The sequence below is a fragment of the Uloborus diversus genome, chromosome 2 (assembly GCF_026930045.1).
Source record: "Uloborus diversus isolate 005 chromosome 2, Udiv.v.3.1, whole genome shotgun sequence".
Lineage (NCBI taxonomy): Eukaryota > Metazoa > Arthropoda > Arachnida > Araneae > Uloboridae > Uloborus > Uloborus diversus.
The window spans coordinates 21,290,881-21,314,754 of NC_072732.1; positions in this window are offsets into that span (position 1 = coordinate 21,290,881).

Sequence of the window (23,874 nt, forward strand, 5' to 3'; positions counted from 1 at the left end):
TCTTTTAAGAGATATGCAACATGTCCTATGTAGTAGTAAAAAAAGTTTTTTTTGGTGCAAATGAAATTTTTGATTTTGATTTTTTTCAAAAAGTACCACTTTTAAAATTTTCAAAAAAATTCTATAAATAGACAGTATTTTCATGAACTGCCATGCAAAGTTTTATGATGGGATAGTAATGGGAACTATGTCAAAAAAAATTACTACTGGCTCCTATTTTTCATAAATATCAGATTTTGACATAATAATTATTTTATTGTAGCAAAATATTTTGTAGTAAATGCTTTCATGACAAATATGAATGCATTGTACTTTAAATTCTTCTTATAAAAATATTTGTAAAAATTAAGGCAAATAAAACACCAAAATTTAAATAAAATTATATCAATTTTTGCTGTATGAAAAGTTGATAAATTTACAATAAATATTGTTGTGGCTAAATAGTTTGATAAGCAAGTATTATTTAAAAAAAACTTTTCCCTTCCATTCACTTGATCCAGTATCTGCAGATCTAGCAAGTTGGTACCTTTCTGTGCAAGTTAAAACAAACACCAGTCTGCTACATGGCCCCCCATGTGGCAGTCTGGTATTTCTTCTAACTTGCTCAAGCCAGACTCTCCACAAGCATTCATTCAGTGACTAGAGACCTTGCTAACAAGTAGTGTTTTAAATTTTATTACTGTCTTAAGTTATCCATTCCATAATGTAAAATAGTTGTGATACCTCACATAAAAGAATTATTACTTGAACTTCAGTATTTCTCATGTGTTAGCGAATTTAATCTATGATTAAAACTTTTAGTTAAAAGGCAAGTTTTAAGAATTTTTTAGAAAATATGGAAACTAGTGAAAAATGCAGTACTGTGGTAAGAGTTCAGTGCTGTAATCCATTGAAGAAAACAAATCATATTTTCGAGATAGAAAAAACTGAGAAATGTCACATCTTGGATGACAGGTTCATTTCCACAAATACTTGATGGCTCCATGATTTGTGATCAGTGTAGAAAAGACCTAACTAAGTTAAAAAATACAGTGCCCATTAGTGAAAAAAATTCTGAAAATGAAGATTCTCCTGAGTTGGAGGTGAATGTTCCAGACGAAGATCCAGACTTTGCAACAAGTTCAGTGATTGTTCAGACACTAAATACTTCACTTCAAGAATTGGGTGTGTCCCCGATTGATAAGAAGAAAATAACTTCTAAGCAGTATGCTTCGACTAAAGTAAAAAAAATCTCCTCATCTATGAAACGTAAACTCTTTTTTGCTGCTGAAAATTCTTCATCAGATAATTATACTGAAATTGACCAATCGGCCAAACGTCCCTCAAGTGGGGAGGTTTAACCCAGTTTGAACACTCTTGAAAAATCTTTAATAAAGAAAATAATTTTTAACTTAAATAAATAACAGCAATGTAAAAAGTTGCTTGGATATATTTCCTTTCGAAAAAAGTCAACCAGGAATTTTTTTTATTCAAACTTAAAAAAAAAAAAATACCTTAGTAAAAAGTGGGTCAAACCTCCCAGTTTCCCCTACTCAAGTGATTTTTCATAAAATCTTATATCGCTACATTAAAATTATTATTATTTGGTCAAAACTGTTTTTATGAAAATTTTATTGTAAATATTTATTGTATTTGTATTTCATACAGCATAAATTGATATAATTTTAAATTTTGGTATTTTATTTGCCTTAATTTTTACTAATATTTTTATAAGAAGAATTTAAAGTACAATACATTCATATCTGTCATGAAAGCATTTACTACAATATATTTTACTACAATTAAATTAATTATTTTTTGGTCAAAATCTGGTATTTAAGAAAAATAGGGGTCAGTAATCAGGGCCCAATACAGGCTGATTTTGCTACCGTTTTTCGGTACCTTCACAAAAATCTTGTTTTGAAATAGGTACTTTCACAAAAATCAAGAAATAAAATCAGTAACTTCACAAAAACATCGAAAATTTCACAAAAATTTGCATTTTAAAATATAAAACTTGTTTCTCTGTTTAAAACAAAATTTACTCATAAAATAAAATTATAAGCATGTTTATATGAACAATCGCTTGAATAGCAACCTTTTTGTGGTATTTTAACTCATTTTTAGCTGTTTCTCGCCAAAGTGTATTTATGCAATATCATCACAGTCTTTTAACATATTTTGGGGCACCGTTTTTCTCATAATTTCCAATATTGTACACATTACATAGCCCATTAAGCTGAAATAACGATGGTATTTTTGGTACTTCTTAGGTTTTTAGCTCCCCCCTCCCCGTTAAAAAACGAAACCTGTTAAAAATAACACCGGTCCCACCTCTCTAACTCAATTTTGACAGCTTTTAGAGCAATTTGAAAATTGCTTGTTTGTAGTTTTTTCACGATTTTTTGAAAACTTTACAAGGCCGTACACAAAAAACTATTCAAGACAAAAATTTGAAATTTTGTATTTTTGTTATTCTTAGTACCCACTATATGTGTGTCAAATTTTATCAAAATCTGAGGGGGTGAGGTAAAGTGGGTGTGTTGAGTTGACATGGAATGACCCATTAAAGCCTTATAATAGGGGTTGCCTGTTTCGCTTAAAGGATTGTAAATTTTTGGAGACAAGGCGGGCCAACAATTCAAAAATATTTTAGTTCTGATGGATTAGTTAAGTTAACGCAACCCCTCCCCATCGCTTTTGATTTTATTTTAAATAAACGCTCAGAAGCATGACTGCCAGGATTCACATTAAGACTGTCCCATTTTATGAAAAAAACTTCCTTTACCCAATAGATGGCGCAAAATGTTGCACCCTGGTTGTGACGAAAGCATCATGCTCGTTGTACGTTTTAGCCGCAAACTAGTTTTACAACTGACAGGATTTACGCGACATCCAGAAAAGGGGACAAACCGGAATTTGTGTGGAGGAGATATTGTTCTTCAGAGGAGTCAGTGAGGAATGTCTTTCATTGTTCGAAACACACCCCTCAAGTGCCTTCAGGCATTGACAGCGCGAAGGAATCGGAAAAGCAAACAAAACCGCTGCAGAGAAATGAGATGAGAGCATTTTTGCTTCGATTTGAAGTTTAGATCAGAAATGATTTCGTTATACTAAGGGTTCATCTTTTTAACCGCGGAAACTTCGGTAAATTTATCGCAACATATTTTAGAAATGTCTTCTTTTTGGCTATTAAATCTACTAATAAAAGTTGTCAATCTAATGTATTTTTTTTTTAAATATTAATCTTTAGAAGCTTTGTTTCCTTCATGCTGCATTTATAGAATTGCTAAATAGTAATAGAAAAGACTGGAAAGTTTGTTAAATCAGACTTGGACAGTTTAAAAGAAAATTGTGTTTGAAAGGTCACATTTTTTTAATCTTTACGAGGAATTTTACCTTTTGTTCATGGACAAAGGTCCACAAAAATTACCATGGAATTAGAGAAAACTTGGTGGTACGAATCTTTTAAAATTTTGAAGAAGAAAACATAGTTTTTTACGGCATTTAACAGGGCCCAGTCGTGCAAAGAGGGGGAGGAACAGCCCCCCCCCCCCCGAGATCGATCTTAGTTTTCGCCTAACTTGGAAATAGTCGGGGGGCTACGGGGGAAGAAACTGCAAATTGTGATAAAATTATGAAACTCGGCATGCTTGTAGACATTGTATAAACAAAAATTTTACAAAGGGGAGGCATTCCAAAATCCCCCCCCCCGGCTGCCATTTCTGGTCCAGAACCAAAAACGGCGATTCTTTTTAAATTTTCGTTATTGTAATTTTTTTAATCATTGGTTGTGTCATTCCATGGATGTTTATTACATTTTTTATTATTTAAAACTCCAAAAAAATCTAATTTCAGAAATAACTTCACAAAAAATGGTTTTTTAAAAATAAAATCAATATTTTTAAATTATGAGTTCTCTGAAGTGAATTTTTCCCCCATAACAGAATTACAGGTTTCTGAGTTTGAAGATACATTACATTTGTGTTATATCAAAGTAGGATTCCAGTTATCCAAACTCTAATTGCCCGAACTGTCCAATTATCCGGTCATGATGCCCCTCGTTTTAAATGACTGAGCACGCATAATTGAAACTATTTGAGAAGGGTATAATAGAATAAGGACTTGAAGAAAAAAGAGAGAAAAAAATTAATTTTCAGACAACATAATTCTAATAGAAAGAAATTTAAAGTTAATTTTAAATTTCTGTTCATTATTATTATCGCTATTGTTGCTGTTTTTAATTCTCCGTCACCCAATTGATCATCAATAAGCTTTTTCTCATTTTATAATTAAAAAAAACAAAAACATATATATATATATATAAACAAATTCAAGTTTTGGAGCACCGTATCAAAGCTGGTGCTTTTAAAATTAAAGTTTATTAGATCATAGATTTCAACTAACTTTAGTATCGTTACTGAAACTTTGAAGGAGTTGATTTTGTGTGTGTGTTATATACAAATATACGTGTACAATATACGAATTTTGTATTAACTTATCCAATTATTTAAGACATTTTTAAACACCCTTTAAACTGTTCCAGACCATTTCTTAACAATATATTACCGTTTCTTGCATAAACAGCTGAATTTTTACCGTATTTTAAAAAAAACAGCAGTATTCAAACGATGCACAATATCAATTATCAATGGGAGAGAGAGACATGAAAAAAAAAAAAAAAAACAGTACGGTACATATACAGTATGCAGTAATAATAAAGCACTACACTGTAATAGTACTATACAGTATTGCTGTGCTATCTTCGATCAGTGGCGGATTTACATTCTTTTCAAGGGGGTGGCGGTTGAAAAACGTGGAAGCCATATTTCTCCCCTCAACCCACTATGTAGGGGGGAGGGAATCAATTGCCCACTTTTAGCCTGTATTTTAAATTTTAATCACCCCCTATCGCCCCTCACAAACTTATCGCTCCCCTCAAGAGTTAAATCTCCCTTTTGGTGGCTATCACCCCCAGGTTTAGAAACCACTGTTCTAAATCATAGCAAAATGTATCATCATACCAGTATAGTGTAGTCCATGGAAGAAAAAGGTTGGAAGATACATATAGAAATATAAAAATTATTAATGTTCAAAAAAGAGGGGAGGGGCGAGCTTCGGTTTCAAATTAAAAAGTGGGTAATGCTGTCCATCTTCGACTACACTGTCTCAACTTAATTTAAAGCAAATTTGTGGAATGTACTTGATTGAAATTAATAGCAAAAGCTAGTAATTCCTTTAATTCTATATTATTGGTTTTCGAAAATGACAGTTACGGAGGGGGCGGTCGTCTCAACCCCCCCCCCCCCCTGGTAAATCCGCCACTGCCTTCGAACCATTTTTTAGAGTTTCAAGCGTTCAAGAATTCCTTATCTTGTCACAAATTTTCACTTTTTCTTTCTATCTTCACAAACATAGCATGAAACAGCGTGCTTTGGTGCAGAATATTTCATCACCTTTCATATTTAGAATTTAAAATATTAAAAGAAAATTGTGGAGTTGTTATTTATACACACTAACAAAGCGATGTTTTGACTAGCGCTGGGTGGGAACTAGAGCAGTTAGTGATGCTAAAAGGATGAAAGTATATTCACGAAACTAATATTTAGTAGTAAATAGCGAAGCCGTCATTTTGCGCCACGATTCCTTTCCAAAAGTTTTCGTGTTGTGGGTGAGAAATTTGCGTTAGCTCTAACATTCGTTACTCGAGAAAAACTCGCGTTATAGGCATTTGGCGTAAGTTGAATCGCTTTGGAGCGGAAGCCGACTGTATATGAGAGATATAAATGTTCAATTTTGATTGGGGAAAATGTAAATTTATCATACATTTCACGACAGTATATTTTTGAGATCAGAATAAAACATGCGTCTTCTTTTGCCACAATGACTTGAGCAGAAAACGGACAACCAAGTTAGAAAAGTTACTTATTGGATTTAGTTCAAGCACTTCTCTGCTTCCCAAACGTGATGAAATTTTAACTAAATACTGATTTTTTTTCCTTTTGTTTTAGCAAGATTAGTGAACTCCCCCCCCCCCCTTCGATGATGAGTAGTCATTTGATTGTCATCATTTTTATTTGGAGGAGAATGGAATATATACTATGACTACGAGCATTCTTCGGAAGGGCTAGAGAGGTGAAAACCAGGAAAATATGTAGCAAAAAGAGAGATCCAATGGGGTATTCCCCCAAAAATATTTTAAAAATCAATAAAACGATCTATCCTTCCTGGATTTCGTTTCAAAGTTTATTTCAGGTCCGTCATTTGGGAAATCAGGGTGAGGAGGGGCCATTGAAACCCCCTGGATTTTAGAAATATTTTTAAAAAAAGTAGTCTTTTTGTTCGTATTTTTTGTTTGTTCCTTTAAATATTAGGCAAATGTTTGGATAGGTAGCCTCTCCCCCGGAATTTTTCCGGAATTGAAGTTACCAAAACGTATTTTAATCAAGTTTTAGTGATTGGGGGGGGGGGGGGGAGAAATGATTGGGGGTAATATGAAGGAAACTTTGGAAATTTAAGTTTCAGAAATAGAATAGTAGATTATCTTTGATGGCAAGGCGAAACGATCGGAGACCCTCACCCGGAATTTTTTTTTAAATTTAAATCCTGAAAAGGATTGTTTGTACGGTCTTTAATTATGCAAAAGGAATAGAAGGCACTCCTGTGAAATATTTCCGAAATTGAAAGCTTAAAAATCCATTTCTTTGCTATTTTTAGGGAATGGGATAGGGTTCTAGGAACTTCTCGAAATATTTCCAAAATTAAGTCCTGAAAACGCAATAGGGAAGTATCAACCTATCAAATATTCCAATTTTAACTGTTGCACAATGTTGACAGGCTTACAAAACACAAAAATTCACCATGGCCGGATTTTTAAAACCAACGATTGATTTTTTATGAATTTTTTAAAGAGCGATGCGCAAAAAAGAGGTGTGGCCTAAAACGTCAGCAGCTGACGTCATTTCCCTGTTCCGATCAGAGCTCCATTTCCATGCCGTGTTGCGCCTACCAGGAGGTGAATAGCAATGTCTTTTTCAGCCTTTTTAAAGCCTTTAACCAGCATTTTTTCCATCATGGAGCTAGGATTCACGAAAGGTCAATCCAATAACCTTCCTCACGTAAAGTCATTCATGGTGTTTGACTTTTTTCGAAAGGACGAGAGATTTAATGTCCTAGAAGTACGGGGAGTGAAACAACAAAGTTTCACCACTGTTTTTCTTTAAAATTGTACGTACATATCCGTCTGTGTTTGCAGTTCATATTATTCGCATTAGTTTCCCTTATCAAGATTGATCATTTCCATTTGTGTGTCGATGGTTTTTTTATCTGAATATGTAAATTACAATGAAAGAGCGCTATTCCAGTTCTTACTTGGCGGCTTTTAATGAGGCGCGCATTTTGTAACAACCCTACTGCAAGTGATTCCAGTAGTACTAAGTTTTAGAGCAGTTTTTGCATGAAAATTTTTCGCTTTGTTGGCAATAAAAGTTGATCTGCTTTTTTTTTGTGGAAAATTGTTTTAAATCCATTAATACATGTTAATTATCCTTGAGTTTTTGTGCAACTTAGCAAAAAAAGAAAAATATATTTTTTTGCTCTTTTGATAAAAATAATAAATTTGAAAATGGTGTTCATTTCATAAAATAAGTACCTTTTTGCAGGTGAGAAAGGTCTTGTATATATAGAAACGCTTCTGGTGATAAACTGAAAATGTATTTTTAAATTATCAATTTATAATAGTTAAAATTTGAAGATAGTTTGAATGTTAAAAAGAAAGTATTAATAGTTTTTGCATTGTTTTTAAAATGGAAATAGTAATGCATCTATTACTTTCTATCTAAGTTTATTGTGCAGGGTTTAAATTCCTTTGTTTACTTGCATTTTTTTAAAAATATCTCATATGCTTATTAAACATTTATTTATGAACAGTTGTGAACATATATTTCAAACTGTATTTCTCACTTGACATAGTTTTTAATTAAAATGAAGTGCAAATTTTCATTTTCAAATTTTAATTAATAAACACACTTGAAAACACTTTCGAAGATCCTGCTGGGACGGAACAACAACAAATCGCTTGTGAGGAGTTTTTTTAGATGTAGATACGCATCCAGGAACGAAGCAATACTTGTAATTGATTCTACTAGCCATGACAAAGAAAATCAAATTAAAAACAATCGCAGAATGCATTAAACCCTAAGAAGGCTCTTGTTTTCCCGCGCCTTCCCCCAAAGATCGCCAAGCACTTCTTTGTCCTAGCCAACCCCGCCGCCTCGCAGCGCGGCAGTGACGTCAGTCAAAGGACTTACAAGCAAATGACGTCACTCGCGCGTGAACTTTAAAAAATTATTTAAAAAAAAAGAATTAGACGTATCGTAAAAATTTTTTCGCAGATGATGTTCATGTATGTTACTCTATCATATAAAAATAAAATTAGAAAATCGAATACTTCCCTATTACATGACATCTTTCAGGATGAGGGTTCTGGTTAAGAGACTGTCTCACAAAAAAATTCGATATTGAAGTTCCAAAAACGAACTTTCAGACAATTTTAGATAATGTTATAGTGAGGTTTTTTTCGACTCTTTCGCGGCAATTTGTAGGGATGCAAGTCCGTAAACCAAAATGTAATAATGCTGAGGGATCATCAGGCTCTTTAAATTCGCCACTACGCTCAAGTATTGATGCTTCGCTAAAATGATTTTTTTCCTCTACATATTTTAGTTTTTAAACTGTTTAATGATATGTTTTTGAATGTGTTCTCTTATAAGAAATTCTTCGCGACTCCCTTGGAAGTCACAACATGCTGGTTGGGAACCGCTGATCTGGAGCATTAGTAATTAACCAAGCTAGTCAATTAATGGTTAAAATATTTTTTTTCTCAATAAAAGTTGTACTATACACATTCATATCTTTAGCATAAAAATGTTTGTAATTACTTTGTATAAAGAAAAAAGCTTTAAAACTAGCATTTAACTATGTCATTACTACAGGTAGATCGTGTTTGTTAATTACTGGCGTTGAAGGCATTTTAGATCAATGCATGTAATCGACCAACCTTCAATAACAAACAGCATAAATGGATAGTTATTAAATGCATTTTTTTTCCTTCACTGAGAATAAGCATTGATCAGCATATCTCAGTAAATGAACCTGTAAAATTAAATTTAACCTAGAAAAAGGTGATTCAACATTTTATCTGATAACAATTTGCACCAGTAAGAAAAGTGACTTCCTTGAAAACTTCTAGATGTCTCTGTAAGTATATCGTACGTAACCTTCATAATGGTCAAATCAAAACCTTTGTTACAACTTAGTTCAACTTACTGGCTGATGGTCAGTAACTCGCGGATCACACTATAATACTTCCTGTGCAATTTAAATAAACGCTTATCAATATCATGTTTACTTAATCTGTTACTTTTCCAAGTCTAAAACTTTAAAGTATAAAATTGAGATGAAGATTTACTTAATCCATTTGCACAAATTTGACATTTTTATGCTTGTATTTGCAATTTATTCCCAGAATTTTAAGCTTTGTCTTAAAATTTTGATACATTCAAATATAAAAACCATTAAACGTTACATAATATACGAAGTACCTACTTTCTAAAAAAGTTTCGTGTCTACAAGGTAATGATTTGAGCCTATTACGCGTACGCACACAATATGTAAAAATCTTTACTTTTCAAGTTCATTTTTTTTTTTTTTTTTTGAAAGTTCATATATTATCATACATAATACTTTGCTCTTTGTTATAAAGGGCAAATATATGCACAAAGATGTCACACCTGCGCAAATGGATTGAGCAAGGTTTTTTTAATTAAATAAGAACTATTTTCAGATCATCTTTGTTCTTCGTTAACATTAGAAAATATTAATTACTTCTTGAAAAATAGTTAAAATCGTTGTTGAAATAAAATATCACGAAATTTTAATGATCTCTGTTGCGTCAATTTAGAAAGATATTCATTGCGGATTAGGAAAGATTGTGTGGCGAGCACTCGTAGGCCAACCCTCCAATTCTAGTTCACCCACCTGTTTCTAATAACACGGAAAATACACACGGGGACGTCCTCCCTCCCCCCTTTCTCTTTCCTTGACAACAATCACTGCCGCCTCGAGCCCAAGCTACAAGCACTGACATCCGATACCACTGGCCATCACTTCGGGCACACACATGGAAAGCCTCACTTTTTCGCAAAAATCTAGTTCATCTGCAAAACTGACTGATGGCGATATTTGTCCGGCGGGATCTCCACGCGATCACGAACAATTGGTTTTAGAGAAAAAAAAATCTAGACTGATTTATGAAGAATATGAAGGAATGAAACTTGTTACAGAAAGTTTATGGTCCATATGGAATCATTTATTAGCATAAAAATGAGAAAAAAGCCGAGCTATTAATAAAATAGACCTTAATTTCACGTATCCTTACTTATTCGAGTTTTTGACGCCATCTATTGGCACTTTAGGCAACTATAAGATTAGTGGACAGAATCGAGTAAGTTTCAGAACACGTGAGCATTGAAAATTTTTTTAATGATATTTACAAAATATTTCAATTGCAATGCGTCTACATTGTTTCTATGGTTCAGAGAAAAAAATCTCGAATCTCTGTGTTTAGATGATTTTTCATGAATGTGTTTAAGAGAAATATTTCATATTTGACAAAAAGTACTTTTTAATATCATTTTGTGATAAATGTAGGTAACTCAGCAGCAATTTACTTCATGCACGTTGTTTTTTACACATTCATCTGATATAGTAAAAAGTTTCATTGCAATCCGGCGATTAGATTTTTTTTGTCGCTGTTCCCAAAGAGTCAAGTTTAGCATGTTTTTCTACCGGAACAGCCTTAAGTAAATTTACTCACTCCCAAAATATACCTATAAAGTAGGCTACATTAACTACGCTAAGGGTTAGTAAAATAATTTTTAATAAACTGAGTTTCGGGGTTAATCATATACTTTCACAGTCACGCAAAATTGAGAGCCATAACTTTTCTATTTGCACAAACCTCGATGCATTTTCGTTTATTATTTTTAACTTTTTTCATAAATAAGTTGAGCTTAAAATCGACCTTTTTTTCTTTTTTTTTTTTTTTTTTGAAAAATTCAAAATTAATATCTTCTCTGAGCTCCGAAATGCAGCAATAGCTAATTGTTCCCATGAAGTTTCTAAATTTTTTTATTTGAATAAATTTTTTTAGAAAGGGCAATCTTTTTTTTTTTTCGAAAACTGGTTATTTAATCTTGGATCTTCACCGTTATTACTAGAGTATAAAAGGAAAACGCGTGTACAGGGTTGAAGTATGTTATTTTAGATAATAAAACAACGCTGAGTTACACAAATTTGCCGAGAATTGCAGACAGGTGTTTCGGGGTTTCAAGGAACACCCAGTTTTAATGCAGAAAAGTGAGCACGATCTTTTTTTTTTCTCGATGAAAAATGGGATCCTTGAAACCTCAAAACAGGTGAATGTAACGAATTATGATTGTTACATTTTCTTTTACTTTTCTGCACAAAGGTACTTCTTTGATTTATATACATATGTATAAAAAGACACAATGGCACCTTTTCCGAATTCCGAAGAAATGGTTGGCATTGGCACAGTTGGATTTTTAAATCAGAGGGATTATGGAAAATAATCTATAAACATTAAGAGTTCCTTTTTTGTTGCAAAGATTTAAACGAACTTAGGATGCATTTCTCAACTCCAGAGAGCAAGTCGAGTGCATGTGAAAAATTAAAGAGAAGTTATTCAAAACAGAGGTAAAGAATATGGGGGGTAACAAAGGTTGCAGATTATTTCAAATATGCAATCAATTTTGTCCCGAAAGCTAAGTTTTATTTTTAAATGGCAGTTTCAGTTTAATTTAGTCATTTTTTCTGAAAGCACAAGTTGTAAAGAAGCTATAGATTTATATATACATAAGATATGGATAAGAGGAGGCACATATGGAATACCATTTCCATGTCAGAGGCAGGGTAAAAGATCCACTTCTTAACAAACTAATAAAATTGCAGGCAAGGACTGAAAATTAACATTTTTTTTTCCCGCTAAAGGCTTGTTGATGAACAGCCTTTAGCGAATTCTGAGGATCTGCAATAGAAAAACGAAGATGCGCTTTGGAGAACATGCATGATAGTTTTTCATTTGTTATACTTCTGAAAAGAACGCGGTTCTTTTCTATGCCTTTGGTACCCATTATTACTATGGATAAATGTTCACAGCTGTGTGCTAACGTTCTCCTTACATATATCAACTTCGGTCGTCTTATTTTTCCTTTTGAAATAGATGATATATACATACTGGATGGTCCGTATTTTGACGAGAGGGCACATGCTTTTTATCAGCGAACGAAGAAATCACCAGAGACAGAGTATGCGTCTTTCAGAGCATATTCTCTTCTTTTAATTATTACTTTTTATTTGTTTTCCTGCTAATTTTTTAATCATTCAGAATTATTTGTTAATTACTTTGTGACCGATAGCTCTCCGCCGCTGTAAAATGAAATCCCATTCACAGCCTTGCATTTGTGATAAAAATATGATGAAATATATTTGAGACAAATGTAATTTCTTTGAAAACTGCAAGGATAGTTGTTTCGTTCTTGGTATTTTATATTTTATTTTTCCCTCGCCAAATTCGGCAAGTCGCGCCGCTGACTGGCATGCGCCCTACGCAGAGTAAACTCGTTTCCTTGACAACGGCTGCAATTCGGCTCGCCGCCTGCGAAATTTTATATCGGAGGCTGATTTTAGCGTAGCATGAAAGTAGCGCCATCTGATTGGTCTTCGCAGACACGTGACGCATCTGATGGTTTGCTCTCCCTAAGCAACTTTGCGCAGCGACTATGAACGGAACGTTCAGAAAACTTTATCAGTGTTGCCAATTTAGCCCTTTTAGGGCTAGATCTAGCCCTTTTTCGGCTCGTTGAGCCCCGAAGAAGAAAATCTAGCACCTAGCCCCGAATCTAGCCCCTAACGCTTTTTTATTTTTTCAATAATGTTTTTGGCTGAGTTAGTTTATTAACCTTTAAAAATACATCTCCCATTTTTGCAACATCAGAATTTCTATTTGAACTTCATACGTAAACTGTAACCGACGTGCCAGCATCGGTTACAGTTTTCCTAGATGAGACAAAAGGTCACAGACGCGTTGGCATAGCGCTACCAGTCGATTTAACTGGTTGATTGACATTTTTGAGCAATAATAAGTATTAATCATCTGTGCAAGTAACTACGTTATCAACCAAAATCTTTCCGCTATCTAGATAGGCCGACGCATCAGCTTAAGTTTAGCCATTTTGGATCAGATTTTTCATTGTTGCGCTGCTAGGGTTATCACAGCCAAGTTTTGGATTTCGCCAAATTTACCGAAAATAATATATACGAGCCGGTGCATCAGCTTAAGATCAGCCTTTTTGGATCGGAGCGCGTGTTAGAGTGGTTGTCTTTTCTGGCGAGAAATCGAGTTTGGTGATTGTTACTGCAAACGATTCTTAGCAGCACGTGAATTGTTTATTAAATGAAGTATTATTTTTGGCAAATTTGGCGAAACCTGAAACTTTGCTGTGATAACCCTAGCAGCGCAGCAATGAAAAATCCGATCCAAAATGGCTAAACTAAAGCTGATGCGTCGGCCTGTGCGGCTTTAGTTCCATGGAGCATCGGTTGGTGCACCATTGACGTCATTAACTGTCAGCGATCAACTGACTGAGTTCGACTAGGGGCCGGATTCAAGTGAAACACACACAATCGCAAAAAAGACAATCGCAATCGCCGAGATTTGCAATCGCTGTTGGCAGTCGAATTCAAGTGAAACAATTTGGACAATCGCAAGTGAGAAGTCGGGGTAGGAGCTACTGGTCGATGATAATCGCATGTACTTGGAGCGATTAACTGATGTCAACCAATGAGAGAATTAGGTTTGTGCTCCCTGGGTTTGAGATGGTTAAAATCGTGATGCAATATTTGTTTTGATGTTGAATTCATGTTCGCTCGCGTAATGGATATGTTCCGTGCTATTTTTTTTTTTTTCAACTTTCAGTTCTACAGTTAGAAAAGAAAGCAAACTGGATAAAAAATGTTGCCGTTTAAGAAATGCTTTATATGTTCCACATGCATATTGTATTTGTTTTGAATAAAACGCATGATGTTTAAAGGAAAATTACGATTTGATAATCATCCGACGAGAATGAATTTGATGAGGATCAAAGATTTTCAAATAATCTTCTCACAACGACAATTGAATAATACTTAGAGAATTTTGAATTTAAACTGCCTATTGTAATATCTGTTTGATTTGAACATGTTTGTTTCCCTACGTTGAATACATTTGCACAAGTAGTAAGTAAAAATATGTTTACTTATGAAGCAAAATGAGAGTTTTTGTTAATAGTTTGGGTTATGTACAAGTTTAAATTCAAAAGTTGGAGCCAATTTCTAGAATAGTTACAAATAATCACATTGATAAGATACATCGAGTTTTGAAATGCTGATACACATTGTGCAGAGATAAGTTCTTTTTACTTCAACTAAACACATTTTTACTGTATTTTACTTATTTTAGTTCATCTAGATCATAATAGGTCTCTTTGATTTCGTTTAAACAGGTGTGATTGCAGTATATCTTCTTTGTTATTAAGGGAAGTCAGTTGTTTTTCCATCAGTAAAATGTAAACTAATTTCTTGTTACCCTGAAATAAGTGTAGCTTCAAAAAAGAAATTTTATTCAAATACAAAATTATAAAACTAATTACACCTACATGTACTGTAATACGAACAATGAAAGAACACAGTATGACCAAGGCCGGGCCCGAATCTATCAATTTTGAGGCCCCCTGTCAAAAATCAGCACGGCGGCTAACTGCCTACTAAATTTCTATGCAACTAAGGGCCGGGGGGCACTTTCAGTGGCATGCCCCCCTCCCCACACACACTGCAGGGTCTGCGAGTATGTAGATCCGGGGCTGACCAAGGCCGCACAGAGGGTAGGAAAGCAGGGGCAGGGCCGTCCAAAGAGACTGACCATGTTATCTTTCCTTTTATTAAAAAAGACAGGAATGTGTTAGTATTTTAAATTAAATCTGTACTAATAATAAAGCTGAAAGTCTCTCTGTCTGGATCTCTATGACTCGCATAGCACCTAGACCATTTGACCAATTTTCATGAAATTTAGCAAAGTTTGTAGCATGAGGGTGTGCACCTCGAAGCGATTTTTAAAAAATTCAATTTTGTTCTTTTTCTATTCCAATTTTCAGAAAATTTCTCCGAACAAATTATCACAATGTGGAATAGTAAATTACGAAATCATCATAACGCGGAACTGTAACATGGGCAAGCGAATTGGAGAGAAATTCACCATACATTATTTAAATATAAAGGCGAACCAAATGATCTTTTAATTTTCTACTATAGGCAAAGCCGTGTGGGTACCACTAGTACTGAATAAAAGTAAAAAGAATACATTTTAATGCAGCTAAAGCTCAGTTTAGAGCTCGCTGTCATGTCTTCACTCCCACCCGGCGGGGGATGCCCTGCTCATCCTTCTCTTTGGACAGCCATGTGTCAGGCAAAAACTTTGAAGCTGGCTCACAAGGGGCCTGCTAGCCCTGGAAATGGACACAAAGGGGTGTTTTTGGGCATTGTAGCATAACGAGAAATTTTTTATATGGAGGTGAAGGTTTACTTATAACCGGGCTTGCAGTGTCAGGCCAATTTTAGGTTAGGAGATACAAGTTGGAAGCTTTGAAATTCTAGGAATTTGGAATCTTTTTCCCTCTAGACTATAGCTGTTTCAGGGATACGGAGTAATAGTGGAAATTGGTTTGCTTTTGGGGTAAAAGCAGGGCAGCTGAGAGCCAAGGCGAACCTGTTGTTAGTTTGGTCCCCAGCCCCCACTCTCCTCATAAAACTCTGAGCTGTGACCACTAGTTTTCGACTAGGCTGCAATGGTCTCTCGTTGGCCCTGCGTAAACAAGTCTGAGATTTAAAAATTCAAATGCATTGCTGTAATACAATTTTCCCATCACTGCCGCACGTAAAGGCATACATTGGCCTTAAACCAGCCATATGTACTTCATGTAGTATTACAGAGCTACATGCTGTATAACCCACCACATGTCAACCGCACCATGCTGCGGACACTCACTGGTGAGATAAATTTACTTTGTCTACCAGTTTGTTGGCGTTCTCAGCTCCAATGAGTTGATATCTGCCTCCAGCTCGGTTGTTCACACTATTCCAGACTGATGAGTTCTAACAAGAACCAAACTGCAGTCTTTGGATGTGATAAACAGACTGTCTGGTACAATTGCAGGTTATTCTCTTGTACATCAAGTGCCGGATCCAGGGCGAAGGAAACATGTTGTAATATAACTAGATGCAAAACTCAGCTGCAGCCACCGACTGTGCAAATTTTGATGTAAATGGGCAAAAACATAGCCATCGAGGATACAATGCTGTTTCCATCCTATCAGAGGTTACGGCAGAAGTTGTTTCTGCACATCTTGTCAGGGGCGGATCCAGACTATGGATTTGGGAGGGGAACTTTTCTAGCAAGTATGTTTATGGGGGTGGGGGAGTTATATGAAATTACTCATTGAAAAATAACCATAAATATTGAGTTTTACAACGTATCTACTGCTTCTTAATGCCTCTTATGAAAAAAATGTATTCATTACAAATTCTAAAAGTACAATTCTTAAATAATTAGTTTAAAAAGTTTGTTCATTTTTCTATTTGTATGTGCTTAAAGGAAATAATATTTGCACCAGTGGTTCAACCACAAAAGTTTTATAGAGGGTGCACTTTTAAAATTTTCACCATCTGATAGGGCGGTTGTTGAAAAAAAATGTTGAAATTTTAGTCTTAAGGACGCAGTTTTAGACAGCCTCTGGTGATGTTACGAAAAAGAAAGGTTTGGGGGCCACCTGCGGAAATTAAAGTTTTAAAAACGCAATTATAGGCGATATTTATTGACGGTAGGGTCAGAAATGAGATTTTTTTGGGGGGCTGCCTCCGTTTTTTTGTAAAATAGATTTAAATCGAAAATCCCTCCGCTAAATTTTCTGAAATTGAATTTCCAAAAACGCAGTTACAGACTAACTTTGACAATACATCGAGCAGTACGGTTCTGGGGCTTTTCCCAAAAAATGTTTCGAAATTGAAGTCCTAGAAAACGAAGTTTTTGAGCGATATTCGGTAATAAAGGATTTAAACGCTTTCCCCATTAAATTTTTCAAAACCTTAATTTTTTAATGTTCAGAATTTCTACAGGAGCATTCGGACCCTTGTCCAGAAATTTTTCGTTATCGACATCTTAAAAAAATGACTGTAGACCATATTTGGTAACGTCAGGGGTTTGGCAATTTTTCAAAATTGAAGCTCCAAAAAAGCAATTTTAAACGATTCTCGATGTTATTAGAATGCGAGGTGTTAGGTAGTTCTCCCCTTTAAAATTTTCAAAATTGAAGTCCTGAAAACAAGATTTGAGACGCGCTTTAAAGGTATTGGCAGAGGAAGCGGACTTCCGACATTATGAAGACTTTCTTATTTTTAGACCGACTAAAAAAGGCGACTGTTTCCAAGGTACGTTCTATTGTTCTCTTCAATTATAGGAAATGTTTTACAAAAACATTCTACTCGGCCTTCTGGGGGGATCACGGATCCTGTCGCCCTGTGTCCCCCCCCCCCCTCCAGCCTCCACCTCTAATTGCGCCACTGAATTGCAGTAGCTTTAAATATAATGATCAATCCTTCACCAAATAAATGCAAAAAACAGTTTAAACAGGTTTGTCTTTATTTATTTATTTATTTTTATGCAGGGAAGAGGGGAACATTCCCCAGTTCTCCTCTTTAGATCCGCTTTTGCAATTATCTCCTATCTTTTTCTTGCGCCTTTCTTATAGTTCAAGTTTTGAAAAATGGAATTATTTTCCCGTACTCTCTTTTGAAAATTTTTAGGTACACTTGGGATTTTGGAGGGGGAACGTTCCCCCAGTTCCCCTCCCGTGGATCCGCGCCTGAATCTTGTTCGAGCACTTGCCTATTTCCTAAAAGGTCTAAATTACCTACGGAACCATTTCTTGTAGTGTATCTGGTTAATACAGTCGAATTTGCTTATAACGAGCCCTGTTTTAACGAGAACTTGGATTTAGCGAGGGAATCAAAAAGCTTTGGCTGGCCTATAAGAGCGTAACTCACCTTATCGAGCAAACCCCGCTTTAAGCGAGCAATATTTTTGTCAGTCATAAAATTTCTGTCAATTTCCACTGCAGAAAACATTATTCTATTTCTCGAAAAATTTCATTAACATTTTAAATTAAAAAAAAAAAGACATAAATCCTGAGAAAAAGTGACACAGCCTTTTTAAAAAAAATTTGTGGAGTTTAGGAGGATTTAGAAATTGTTGAAGCGAATGTTAAATCATTTCCGAGATATACTTCCAAGGATATTGTAGCTCTAAGCCTTAAGCCTTGGACATACTGTCAGACCGGCTTAATCGAATATCGTCGGTTCCAAGAAATATTATTTGATTAAGCAGGGAAATTTTATTTATCTTTTTAAATTTACAACTTGTCTTAAAACATAATAATAAAAAACAAGTTTTTAAGGGAAATAATTAGTGTTATTTCTTAAGTTTTAGAAATAAGCTAAATAAACAACAAAATAATTTCTTATATAAACAAGTATATTACAAGCACGTATGAAAATTATGAAAAGTAGCTTACAACTTCAGTAATGAAATCTTTATTTTTGGCACTTTTTTTTTCAGAACAACATTGTTTTTTGAAAAATTCCATAATAGGCGATTGCTCGCTCAAGATCTTCTGGGAACACTTTCTGACACCCTTTTCCCCCTCCTTGTCTACCGTATCTTACTTTAAATATTTGTCAATTTATCATCGTCTAAATTGTGTACAATATTTATTTGTGTTATTTAATCAGGTTATCGACTGCACTATTTTTCTTAATGTAAAGATAGTTGGCAATAAATATTACTTTATAGTTTAACTCGATGCTTTCTTGCAACCGACTCAACCAGTTAACCGATCATGTGCTTTAATCAACCAATCAACAGCTTAAAATGGTAACCGAAAGATGATAGAACGTTACGGTTAGCAACCCGTTACTCACCGGTCGACCGGTGAGGTTCGTCGAATGCAAACAATAAGTGTTCATACTTAATTTTTTTCTAATGAATTCAAAACGTTTCTCATCAAAATTGTTTGTGAAAGCTGATTAATATTTTTCGATTATCCAGGGAAATTATTCGACTAAGCGGGGATCTTTAGTATTGCATCTATGGGGAAATATTCGGTTCCAGGAGGTTTTATTCGTATAAACGGGTTATTCGTTTATCCGTTACCCGATTAAGCGGGGCTTACAGTATTCAATAGTTTCTAAAGTGCAGAAAAAAGTTAAACTATTTTAAGCCGCAGATGCCATTGGCGATGTTCTTCATATCATGAAATCCTTGAAAAAATAACAAGAAAGAGAGAAATAAGACAGTTCAAAGAAAATAGCTAACTTTGGTGTTATATTGAAATATAAAAATAATTCAGTATGTATAAATTTTTATGATTTTTTCCACAAACCCTTTTTTTTACGAGCACTCTGGTATATATAACAAGCAAATGCTGCAGTCTCTTTGCGCTTGTTTTTAGTGAGTTGGACTGTACTACATATATGGGAGCAAGCCCTTGCTACAGGTGGCAACTTCTGAAAGGCGGCAAAATTCACCATAATTATTTTCTTCAAATTTATTCAAACTTGATATAAAACCTTGAAGGTAGACGGGTAAGGACTAGTGATGGGTATAATCGAATCACTTGAGAACTCTTATTGTCACGAATTCTTGGTTATTGATTGACTCAGCTGGAGTTCTCGATTTCAAAAGATCTGGTTTATCAATCGCTCAAGTACTCGATTTGGAAAGATATTGATTATCAAAAGGTCTCGATAATGCCCATCACTAGTGAGGGCATCAGTTTCAACATTTGCCACAGACATATAAAAATTACAGAAAAATTAAACATCTGGCACTGCTCGCTTTTCACTATCACCCCCTCCCAAACCAGTATTGAACGACTGAATTCGAAATTTGCCCCCCTTGTCTGACTACGTTTTGCATATGCACCTTTGTGAAGTATTGCCATTATTTTTTTCCTCATTGGAAAAAAAAAACAACAGGATTTGAATCTTCATTTATTTACAGCGAAATGTTTCTGCCAATTACTTTTTTTTTTTTCATGGATATGCAGTACATATATGTTACTGCAAAACACCAAAATTAAAGAATGTCGACTTTTACTGACGATTCACCAGAAATATTAAGTATATCACCGATGCCTTTGGTATGTGTATGTTGATATGCACCGACTAGTGTCGACATTTACCAGTTTTCAGACTTTCACAATTTACCTTTTGATGGGAGTACAATACATGTCATAGTAGGAACTTATGCCGGGGCCATGTAGCTAAGTTTGATGCATTTTGTTATTGTACCATAATGCGCAAGTAAATGCAATTTTAGCAAATAATTGAAAAATACTAGCCTAGAATTGAGATTTTATATTAGTAAGATAGTGAACATTAAACAAATTTACTCACTTTCAACAATCCCTTTTCTTTTCCTTTCTCAACTAGTATAGTACTAACTAGTAAAATTACAACAATGAAGAGAATTTAATTATAATTCCTCATCACAGTCGTAATTCAACTTGTATTGTTGTTCAGCCGGAAAAAAATTCCGTTGATTTCTTCGAAACGACGAAGTAGTATAATGACTATGCAGAATATTATGCCATCAAGTATTAAGTCATAATTAAAATAAGTACTGCATTTGTGGATGAAAACAATGTTAAATTGAAGAAGTATCGCATATTTTAAGTAAATAAAACCAATTTTACTTCCAATGTAAAATGAAGGCTACTGCAAAAATGCTATGGTAAACAAAAAAACGAGTCTTGCATTGAGTTGCCAATTTAGAATTGAAAATTTTCAACAATAACATTCCATTAATTCTAAAATCAACTTTGCATTCAAAACAGACGCCATTGATGTTTTTCTGCACTTGCGAGAGATTTTCCAGACTTACAAGAGCTCGAGAGCAATTGCAAATTTTGCGAGGGAATCGGGACTGAAGACAATCGCAATGTTACACTTGAATTCAAATTGGGGAAATAGCGATCGCATCGGTGCATTGCGATCGGCCGTGTTTCACTTGAATCCCTGTGTAGAAAACACATATCTATTTAAACATTTAGAAAAAATTTTATTAGTTTTTATTATTGACCTTTATCAACTATTCAGTTAATAGCTAAACTAAACTTAAGTACTCTGCTACAAAAACTGCTACATTATTAAAAATGCTACTTTACTAAGGTATAAAAGTTGTATCTACATAATAACTAAGGAAAAAACGGGTAACTGCGCAGATACTACATTAAAGGCTTAGTATTTGTCACTTTGCCTTAGAAATATGCATCAATTATACCCTAAAGCTTTTTTTAATATTTTGCGTTCGCAAATGAACCAATAAAAACTTGAGGTTTAGGTAAACTAAACTACTAATGACCGGCCAGCGACAGTAATTAAATTTTGATAAAATGTGCGGATACCATATTTGTGCTTACGGCAGTATACTACAGATGGCGCTACTGAATCTAGCCCCATTCGTCCATGCGTTGGCTTGATCTAGCCCTTTTTTTAGCTTGACTTAGCCCCAGTCCTTTCGAAGAGTTGGCAACACTGAACTTTATTTTTTTTTTACACAACACAGAATGACTATCGAATGGGGCAAGTGTCATGTGCAGATTAGTGACGTGAATAATTTATGCAAGTTTAGATTTTTTACTGAGGATTAGTTTTTACTTATCACCGTTCTCGCCTTAAGAATCATGAAATGTTAGTGTCATGTGCAGATTAGCGACGTGGATAATGTATGCAAGTTTAGATTTATTTCTATGGATTAGCTTTTACTAATCACTGCTCTCGCCTTTAGAATCATAAAATGTTCTGTGGGAGGGAAAAAGGCAGTATATCCAAATTTTCCATTTTTAGGCAATTTTGTTCTCTATTGTAGTTTAGCTGCAAAAGCACTTTTTAAAATTTATTGTGCAGACATTTGATTTCTGTGTTGATGTTCGTGTAAAATTTTTGTTTTTCTATTGAGTTACCAAACATGGTTTTTATGAAATGAATGCAAAAGCAGCGCTTTTTATTTTGCCACATTATTACTTGAATTGCAATTTTTTTCAAAATCATAAATCTTTTAATGAAAAAATGTTATGAACATACATTAGGGTGGCTGAAAAAAAAACTTTTTTAGAATTTCTATGATGCGTAGTGCTGAAAAGGTGCAACTGGTGAAGCAAAGTGCACTCAAAAACTTGATTTTTGTTGGAAATTGTTTTAATCTGCTGCAATTGCATTTAAGTTTCGACCAAATGGTGCTTGTTTGTACTTGGGAAAATTAGTGGAAAAAAAAGCATTTTTATATTCTTGATGTGGTAATGCTTTAAGATTGTAGTTGGTAGCCATGAATCCTATAAAAAATTTGATGTGTGTGGTATAGTTTACTGCATGAAATGATTTTATTTAAATGCTTTGTCTGGTATGAATTAAGTACTCAATAAATTTTAACATTTCTTTTGTATGTGAAAATACAAAAAAAAAAAACTTTTGACTCAACCTTGTAAAATGACAAAAGAAAAAAAAAAGTGATTTGAAGATGCATTTACTACAATCGAACTCCAATTTAACGAATTCATTGTGACCAAATTTTTTATGCGTTAAATCGTGGTTATTCATAAAATGGGGGTGTGAAAAAATTATTTAAAAAACTGCACTTGATCTCAATCCCCTAATAAGCAACTGTGCAAAAATATCCAGTTATAAAGTGTACAATTTTCATTCAGCATCTCCCAACTTATTACACACAAGTTAATTTAAAATTTCAAACTACTGAGCAATTGATGTTTGACAACTTCCTTGATAATTGTCTCGAAATAGTTCTCTTGAGGGCCTCGGTAGCGCAGTTGGTTGGCGCGTCATTGTTGTAATCCTGAGGTGGTGGGTTCGATTCCCGCCCATTGCCCTGGTTGTAACTTCCTTTTCTGTGCTGTTAATTCTGTCCTATACTATGTCCCTGTATTGTGCTATTTGTCATATTGGATGTGAGATCATAAACGGGTCCCGTCTGACCGAGTACACGAACTTGAAATGTATGTTGTCAATAAACCAAACCAATAGTTCTCTTTGGACTAGATGGAAAGAAGAAAATACTGTGTCACTCCATGGAAGTAGGAATACAGGAGGGAACATATCGTATCTACTCCCATTGTCGCGTTTGAAGTAACTGTATGACGGAGGTGGCCACATTGGTTGGTGAGAGAGGAGAGAAAAACTGTCATCATGCGGGCGGAAAATGTCGCGTGTTTTACTTTTCTCACTTTAATTGATTAAGTATTTATTGCCTGCCTAGGAAATTAAAAGATAATGCCCAACACAATTATATTTTAAGCTTTAATTTCCAAAGAATTAACAGAAATGCTTTTGTTTAAAGGTATAGGAGTATATCCTAACACATTAACAGTTCTGTTAGTGTGATACAAAATTACCAGTGAAAGTATTTAAAAGAGATTTTGTTAGATGTAAAATCAAAGGTAATAGCTAACTTGCTAGAAAACTTTTTTAAACCTCCTGAATTAAATTGAATATCAGGTACATTTTAAAAGAAATTATGAAACTAGGCCCTAAAACAAGTCAATTTTTTAGAAACATAAAAGTTACCAAGAAGAAAGTTTAAGAAAATTTTTTTTTTAAAGATTTCATATGCAAGTCTACTTTGACATTATAGTATCTTCATCTGCAGAAAGAAAA